The sequence below is a fragment of the Mizuhopecten yessoensis genome, unplaced genomic scaffold (assembly GCF_002113885.1).
Source record: "Mizuhopecten yessoensis strain PY_sf001 unplaced genomic scaffold, ASM211388v2 scaffold3235, whole genome shotgun sequence".
NCBI classification, from domain to species: domain Eukaryota; kingdom Metazoa; phylum Mollusca; class Bivalvia; order Pectinida; family Pectinidae; genus Mizuhopecten; species Mizuhopecten yessoensis.
The window spans coordinates 1,575,378-1,585,170 of NW_018404943.1; the positions used below are offsets into that span (position 1 = coordinate 1,575,378).

Below are 9,793 nucleotides of genomic sequence, written 5' to 3' on the forward strand. Positions count from 1 at the left end.
CAGCTTTTTCCACCATATCAGTGGTTTATGGGTTCACCTGTACATTGTGTAGTCGTTAGCTTAACTAAAACAACTGTTCAACAACTGATTCAAACGAACAACCGACCTGGTTCTTCCAAAACTCTTAACAAATTGTGTGGAATGTTCATATAGATTTATGATGTATTTCAAATAGATCAAGAATGCTGCTACATGTACAGTATTGATGTATGAAAAGGCAGAATTATTTGCGTTGTTCAACCGGGTGTTACTGTATATAGGTCGAGTGTGTATAGACGGTGTATGTTCACGCCACATATGTGTTACGTCAGACAGCTAGGTAAAGCAGCTGAGAAGGTTAATGACATCTAGATAGGGTCAATCTCTCACACACCTTTGGTGTTACTCAACAACCTATGCCTCGTGAAAACAAGATAATTCACGATTGCCTGTTATAATGAAAAATTCAATTTGGATATCAAGGAGATTTCTTACGGAAACAGCAAATTGGCCGTAACAAAACATGCCTGGTAATAGGATCGATGATATCATTTTTATCTGAGGTATGGAGGCCTATATGAGTCTTACACCATTGTTCTTTACTGATGGATCTTGTTCCCCGAGCTTTGCCGTAACCTAGATACAAGACTGTACCTACAATTACTGTTATACTGGAATATAGTCGCAGCAGTTTACAATTTAGCTTTCGCTTTTTCATTCATTCAAATTAATTTGGGAAAATTTATCGTGACTGTGAAAGTTTATACTCAGCATGAAAAACGTAGGTTGTATAAGCGAAATTAACATTGGGCGAAAGTGGATTTTTATAGTGAATGCCGAATATTTGACTGGGCGAAAATTACCAAGCATACAGTGTATTTTTTTTATCAAATGCTCGGTTCATTAAACACTCTTTACTCATTTCTAATCTGAAATGAAACAGTGCTGCTTTAAGTCATTTTTAATTTCATGTAATTGAGGTGTTGTACGCTCTTCCCCTTCTGTTTCAGCAGGTCTTTAGACCAATTTTGGTGTAGTCTATCTATCACCAAATTTTAAATGTCTATCACATGCGACGTCATACGTCCGTCTTTCTAGACTGTGATGACATACACGTCCGTGAATACTTCGTTTTGAAACCAGTATAATTAAACAAGTACTAATCTTTGAAAATAATTGACTTAAATGTTCGCCTAAGTATCGCTACGACAGTTTTACTGACATCAATTACCTTAAATACTGTACCTTGCATTATATGATGTTATAGGGAAAAACCGTACGCGGACTAATTTGCTGTTTGTACATGAAAAATGATAACAAAAAACGATCTAATAACTCGCAATCATTATTTAAGGCAGAAGTTCAACAATTTGAATTTGTTTAATCTTGTGTTTATTTAACTCCCTTGATTGACTTTTCCAATCTAATAGAGAAAACGTCCCTAAGCAATCACAATATACACTATAACGCACTCATTACTATTTATAGCTTAAAATGTCATTACATGTATGTCTTTGACCGCTGGTAAGACATTTACTCATGAATATCGAACCCTGTAACGAATGATATAACAGGCAAATACGTTTATAATTTGCAGGTTGCTAGGATGACATATTCTCCTGATATTTTCATGACGTAAAGAAACGACATGACAATAACAATCATAACAAGCAACATAGCATACGTTTGTATTTTTTCATTATTATTGCGGTGAATATAATACTTATACTGCTCATATGTCACTGTCAAAATTGTAATAAAGGGATTGAATTAACTGCAGTGTGTCATCGAAATCTGAGATGGTGTCATTAGGGTAATTCTGTATTATTAATATTCTCATGAACATGACGCGTGATTATTTTAAAGACGGCTTTCGACATTTTGTGACTCAGCGTGACATCAGTACCGTGCATGAGTTGCACGAGCTGCCGTAATGTGACATGTGATCTCTTGTGACGTCAGTATTGTATATGGATTGTGAGGGCTGCCGTACATGTAGTATGACTTGTGATCTCTTGTGACGTCAGTGTTGTGTACAGATTTTACCAGCTTCCGGAGTTGAACTTATGTATTGCCAGCAGTGTGGGAGCATTGTATATGGATTGTGAGGGCTGCCGTAGAATGAGTTGTGATCAGCCATGACGTCAGTAATGGGAATAGGTTGTACGGGCTTCCATAGTTGGACTTGTGATGCATAACAATACATTAGTGTTATCACAAAAATAAATTAGAAGGCAGGCGTGAAATGATTTAACGTTGTGACCATACAAACAGTCATGGGATGGCTTGCTTACTGGGAATTTACTGATTTTAATTACAATAGATATTTGAAATCAGACCCACGCAAATCTTGGCTCTCGTTATAGAAAATGTTTCAGACAATTTATGACAGGGTCGTGTAGTCTGCCCTGGTTCGTACGCTTACATACATAACACACACCTGTTCTGTATATATCCAGTATTTACGTACAGATTCCGCCGTATTTTGGATGTTGAGCTCTGTGAGTCAATGGAATCAGAGTTATGTCCCATGAAAAAAACACCTTGGAAATATGAAATCCGCAAATGTACGCTAACAATCTCTGAAATAGACGTTTTATAAATCAAAAGCACATAATACGATATTTGAAAATTAGCAAACTATAACTATTAATGAATAATAAGGTCTGAAAGATAATATATTTATCGACATGAAGATAACTGACCGACTTTATTGGAGTGACCGAATTAGACGTTCCTGAAAATAACTCATACATTGTTACCTAAACAAAGTAATCATACGGTTTGCAATAAAGATAACTAGAGAGTTATTATGTGTTAATCGGTGATATTTAATGCAATAAAGAACTATGCCGTTAGCAATGAGTTCCCCCTTATCAGCATTGTATTGAAACACTAAATGAAATACGGATAGTGAAAATAGCGGGGACAATCTTGGCGTTTTATACGTTTCAAAATGCCATGATATATTTACTGCTAGGATGCATTCGAACCACATGAGGCTTAGGTTAAGGACGATGCAATTTAAATCTTGTGTAGAATGTCTTGTGCAATTCACATGAATGTAAGTAAGTAAGTTATTAGATATCTGCTTCAAATAGGGCGACCTGCTATCCAATCAGTGACTGTGCAGAAAGCCGTTCAGGGTTTTATGTTAGTAAGATCGATATTTGATTTTTTTAAACGTTTTGTATTGCTGAATATACACTTTCCGTACTTGGATGGCTTTGGGGAAAGGACTACTTAAAAATGTCATTTGATGGTGTAGATTTTCAGGTTCTCCGAAAGTAGCTGTCGTTGAGGATTAAATATGTCTGTACGGATCGGCAGGAATAGCCGCTAGGTAGCTACACTCACTGTACACGTAGTTTTATAATAGTATGATTCATTAGTGGTTGTTCAGAACCAATGTCGTAGCTGGACGTTTCGACGAGGATCTCTTTTAAGGCCAGAAACCTAGATGAAAACAGTAACATTTGAAAGAAGACTGAATAAAATAAGCAAAGTCATAGTTTTGAGACTCCAGTGTTAGCGTTGGTTCATTTATATATAGATATATTTTTATTTTCGTTATTCATTGATTTATTTATTGATTGGGTAGGGTGGAGTTGAGTATGCTTTACAGTATATATGCGTTATCAGTGAATTTTGAGGTCTTTGTAAATTGAAACGGACCTTCACTAAGTTTGTCAAGTTTGTAGAAATAACTGTATTAATCTGTTTTTCTCTCTGTAAATTGTCATTACATTGCACGAGTCATTTGTTTGACAGATTTATGGTATTGATACAAATACATTTTTCCAGTCCTGAGTTGTATTTGTGAAGGATAAAGGAGGGATCTGTCTGCTACATGTAAGAGCAGAAACTGAGATTGAAACTTTAGGTCCTTGCCCCAAAACAATAAGGCCTTCTAAAGATCCAAATCAATATTCTAAGTATTGCTAAATATATNAATATCATTTTTTTTTTTTTTTTTTTTTTGTCTTTATATTTATTTTAACATGTTGACGTTGTTACTGCCTTGAATACTGTGAACGTAAAAGGTCTGGTCATGATGAAAGCTGTTGGATAAGATTATGAATTTTATACATATAGTCTTTTTTTCCTATATGGAAATTCTAGTCATCCATACTGAAGTTTGAAGACGTTCAACGTATATGTTATTTTCGTGTTTTTTTTTAAATCTCTGCATTTCTCTTACAGTCATCGAGTGTCCATTTACAGCATTGATGAAAAAACTCATCGACTACAGCATAGTTATACTATACAGAACCGTGTTTCATTGCGATATAGCAATCTGATATTAACATCTGATGTTCACATGTATATTGATATAGTATTTATTTCTGGTTACCACTGCATACCAATCCATTACCCCCTCCACTATTCCCGTATTTGTTCTGTTGTACATATTACTTCATTCCTGTAGCTAGTGTTGAAAAGAAAATGATTATGAAGCAGGTAATAATTTTACATAAGTGTCATGACACATGTTTTTGTTTCCTTTTCTATTCTATATAATGTACAGTTTGTATTTCCATGTATTGTCGAAAACTTGAATAAAACAAAGTTTAAATCAAAAATCAGTGCATTTGTTTAGTATCATTACATGGCAGTGCATACTATTTGGATATGTGGGGGAGATCAGCCAGAGGTGTACGCTAACAGTTCGGATCTGTGGGGGAGATCAGCCATGGGTGTTTGTTAACAGTTTGATGTTTTATTATTGTAGCGAGTGATCTTCATACCATCACCTCACGGTAAGTGAATATTGTATAATAAAGTGAGTGTTTAAAAAGCATTTTTTACAACGTAAATTATGAAATAATGTGAAGTAATCTGAGAAGTGAAATTTTTAATTTCTTGCATACATGCATTTTAATTAAACATATGAGCACCAGATTAATATTCTCTAAATGTTGAATTCTCTTTTGTAGACACATGTGCTTTATGTGCATCACACATACATGTATAATGCTGATACGTTGTCATTTACAAAACTGGTACAATGTAAGATGTTTTGTTACACCAAATCTCTTGAACGCCAGAATACAAAAATATCCAATTGTTAACACTTTTATATTGATGCTGTGTTGTCATAGGGATGAACGTATAATCTTTACAACATCTTTGTTTTTAACAAAGGAGAAGAAAAAGATAGCTACAGAAAACCCTTTTAGAAATTTCGTTTTCTTGTATTGGAGATCGCCGATCCATTGTGCTGTTCTGCAGCTATTCTGACACTCTGGAAATTCACAAACAAGATGCATTGATAGCAAGGATGTCACCTGATAAACAAAACTTTAAAATTGTTGTTCCAACAATTCAAACATCTATATCATAATATGAGAGAGATACATCTTGAGGATTGACACCAGCGCTAATGGTACTGCTCTTAAAGTACGATGACAGAAGAATGAATTACACACATATGGATATTCCGTCTTTGCGTATTGCAGAGTTATCTTATCTTGGGAGCAGGTATTGATTGTTACGTCACTTGTTTGTGAGAGTAACGTCATCAATTTTTGAGAAACCGACATAATTTTCCCACAAAAACCAATGCCGTAACAATCAATACCTGCTCCCAAGAGAAGATAACTCTGCAATACGCAAAGACGGAATACCCAAATCGGAGGCTAAATTGGGAGTTTTTGTTTTTATATCGAGTTCGAGGCTACTAAGGAGAGTGTAAGTCTGCGTCACTAAGTTTTTGCGTAGATTTTTCTGACATTCAATTCGACCTTTCGTTGACTTTCCGAGTAGTAAAGAAGGAAATCTTTGGCAAAACAAAATTTAAATCGCTAATTTTATTTCACAATTATGTTATTACCCTGAATCAGGTTTCTTAAGGAGTTTTTTAGAGTGAACATTTCACATGCCACATGGTCAGATTAATAAGCTTCCTAGTACAAGTACAATTTACATGCACAAACCTGACACATCGTGTATAAAATTGTAGTACATAGTCTTGAAATATCCATCCAATATCCAGGTTATGTTGTTGGAAAACGATATCCAACATCCAGGCAATTGCGTGATTTTGCATTCAATGAACAACACATGTGTATGCTTGGCTTATCAGGTGATACCTTTATCAGCAACGCATAATTGTTCAAATTTCAAATTTATCAATTTCAGAACAACATTTGGTTGTTGTATAAAAATGCTGCTTTCATAAGACAAAACATTCTCAAAACGTGTCAGTATAATAGAATCATAAATGGTTTGTTTTGTTTGTTTATGTTTTACGTCCTATCAACAGCTATGGTCATTTAATGACGTGCCTGGTTTTGTTGATGGGGGGAAAGCCGGAATTCCCAGAGAAAAACCATCAGTACCTGGCGACTGCCCCACGTAGGTCTCGAACCGGCGACCCAGTGATGGAGGGCTAGATGTCAGACGCCTTAGCCACTTGGCCACCGCGGCCCCAGAATCGTTAGTGAGCGAGCATACTGGAAATCTGACACTGAACTGTCGTATTAAATGTATTTTGTATTTAGATTTATTTAGTGTCATAATGAAAGTGCTAAAATACAATGGATTTATCGAGATATATTCATCAGTTTAATTTCAAAATGCAGTACTTAAAAATAAAATTAATCGGTGATCCTATGATGTTACATATGCATAATGAACATTTTACAACGGCAATGCATAGTTTTAAATGTACAACAATACATGTGTTTGAATATTTTTTTTAAGTAAAAATCAATATAATGCTCACTTAAAAATGCTGGAATTTTTAAAAGTGTTAAAAAGTTTAGTAGGAGCCTTACACGTTTTGAATTATTTATGATCTAATACAATGAAATGCCGACAATTAGATAAAAATGAAAACATTAATTGTGTAGGTGAAAGATTAAGTCGAGGAAAGCTAGACAGATTTCAAACATATAATTCAAAAACCATGTTGTTTTAAATGGTTCTGTATTGTCTCTATGAATACAATTTATATTCCATGAAAATACAACTATTTACGTATAGTCTTTTTGAAAAATTTCAACAAACATACTTAATTTCAATCTACATTTCCGCAATAAAAGTCCCTTTTTATCACTGGAAAAGCCATCCATTTCATAGCAGAGATATTCCGTCTTTGCGTATTGCAGAGTTATCTTCTCTTGGGAACAGGTATTGATTGTTACGTCACTTGTTTGTGAGAGTAACGTCATCAATTTTTGTGAAAACGACGTAATTTTCTCACACAGACCAATGACTTAAGAATCAATACCTGCTACCAAGAGAAGATAACTCTGCAATACGCAAAGACGGAATTGGTAAACCAAATGTGTTAACGCTCCTTCTTTCTATCTGATTGTTTGGAATCTCGGACTGTGGAACGTGATGGGATAGAACATTGCGCTATTTCACTTCGTGCCCCTTAATTGGGGACATTCAAGATATGACTGTACTACCATAATGAATATATAAAATTACATATTGTTATGTTGACAAACATCAGATTGGAATTCAGACGGCAGTTGATTCATATGGCACAAGAAGACTAAAGTTGAATTTGAAGTCTATAAATACCCGATGTTTTGTCCGTACCATGAATTCTACGCGTCAGTGACGCTCACACGATCATTAAAGACGTGAGTATGCCGCTTGGTATCTGACAGGTATGTTATTTGCCTTCTTTTCAATGATCATGACGAACATAATAAATTTAAAAAAATGTAAAAACTGAAAAGAACGCTCCTAAAATTCCTGTATACATGCATTCTTATTCAACATACGAACAGGAAATTGTTATTTACAAAACAATATTTTTTTCCTTTTCGTTAGAACGATAATTTTATGCATTTCACATATTATGCGTTGCCATTTGTATAATATGCGTTTGCAAATTATAAGATCACTGATAAGATGTTATCATAAAAATGTATTTAAATCTCGGAATCTACACAATCATCACGTGACGTAGACTAACGCTCTTCTTAAGTAACCGCGAAGTTAATATTTCAATAAAAAAAACACCTCACCAGTCATGTTTTGATTTTTGTGTCTACTCATATACATGTTATTCCAGTTTCAAGCCCGTTTGGTCGCCATTTGTGCTGAGGGGTTTTATGAGGAATGAAGCTTTCTCAGATTATGTTTTTGTTTTATTTATGAACAATATATTTGATATTTGACTTAGCAGGTATTAGCCTTACCCTGTATTTTTAATTAATCTGTTTTTCCAAGATCATAGTTTCCCAAACACGTTCGTCAATTTTTTTGTTGCATGTTGTACTAATTGCTAGAATAGATGCAGGGGAAAAAACCCATCGACGTTCCCTTAAAACAGAAAAACCGTTTCCGAAAGTATTATTATCTCGGTGTTCTCAATCTTCGCACTGAAAGCACTTTTCATTCGTAGGACCCAAAGTATGTATATTAAAGTGATTATAAGTGAATATGCTGGTTTTCTGGCATTTTACTGTGGTATGCAATGCATTCCTGTATAATTCAGATGTATGCCTGACATCAAAATTTAAATACTGCAAAAATAATAACTTAATGGCTTGAAGTACTATATGTATACATGCAGTTTAATTATTAAATGTATATACAGTACCAAACAATAACATATTATCAGTTATCTTACACAGTTTTGCAAATGTAAGTTTTACAAATTACAAATGGCAATATGTAATATGTGGAATGTAAAAAGTTCATATTTTTGAAAAAAAACTTTTTTTGTAAATACCAATCTAATGATCCTATACTGATCTAAAAATGAAAGTCAAAGTAAACTGTTTGATTCTTACATATGTTGTGTTATTTATCCCCTTAGATAATGCAATGCCTGCAATACTCATGTTTGAGCAAGAAATGGTGGAAATGTTGTAAATGCTAAAGGTAAAAGAGTCAGCTGAGATCGGCCTACATTTGTTTTTTTGAGAGAAATAAAAATGTTTCTCTTAATAAAACCAAAGTACAGGCACGTGAATTGGGTCGTTATGAAAATATTCAACAAACTTCCTCTGTTTTAATCTTTATTTCTTCACAGGATCCTCTGCTTATCATCATAAGGTCGACTTATGCTACTATCTTTTCTAACAAAATAATGCTTCATGTATTAATACCTCTCAGAAGAACTGTAGATGATTATTTTTATTTTATTTTTAATTGTGCTTAACTTAAATATTTTGACATCATACATTTACTGCAGTTTTATTTTTTTTTAATTTTAAGCGCTATGCTTTTATATAAATGGTATAGCGCATCCTTATGTACTAATGTAAATACTTGAATCGCTGAAGCGGTGATTATTATATTATGGTGACTTTCGAGGGTATGATACTGATTTGAGTGATCCTTTTTGTCCATGTATACACAATTTTAGGTACAAGGATAACTTATAAATAACTTACTTTTTAGATCTAACACCAGAAAAATATGCACAAATAATGCTTTACAATGTTTTTAAAAAAAACACAAATAGCTACTTAAATGTTGTTTTAAAAGAAATGATAAAAATAACACATTCCCAAGCGGGGAATCGAACCCCGGCCGCCGCGGTGAGAGCGCGGAATCCTAACCACTAGACCACTTGGGACATATGAAATATGTTGGGTTATCTGTAACAAATTCATATAAGCATACTTATTATCTCGAGGAAGTTGCTGCAGTAGTGATAACGACGGTTTATCTGTCATAGTAATAGTCATATACACATGTAATATTGTATATAGGTATATCTAGATCTACTACCGTGATCATCATACATGTACACTGTGTACATGTATACACTGTGTACATGTATGCCTGCACTGCCCGACTTGTCGTTATCAAACAAGACAGTCGCTCATTAGACAATGTT

At 34.2% G+C, this 9,793-nt stretch overlaps 1 non-coding gene across 1 annotated transcript; it reads right to left on the reverse strand.

The window, feature by feature from the left end:
* Nucleotides 1-9,457: 9,457 nt before the first annotated feature.
* Trnae-cuc lies at nucleotides 9,458-9,529 on the reverse strand. Its single transcript has one exon. It is a non-coding gene; the product is annotated as a tRNA-Glu (tRNA).
* Between the last annotated feature and the right edge of the window lie 264 nt (nucleotides 9,530-9,793).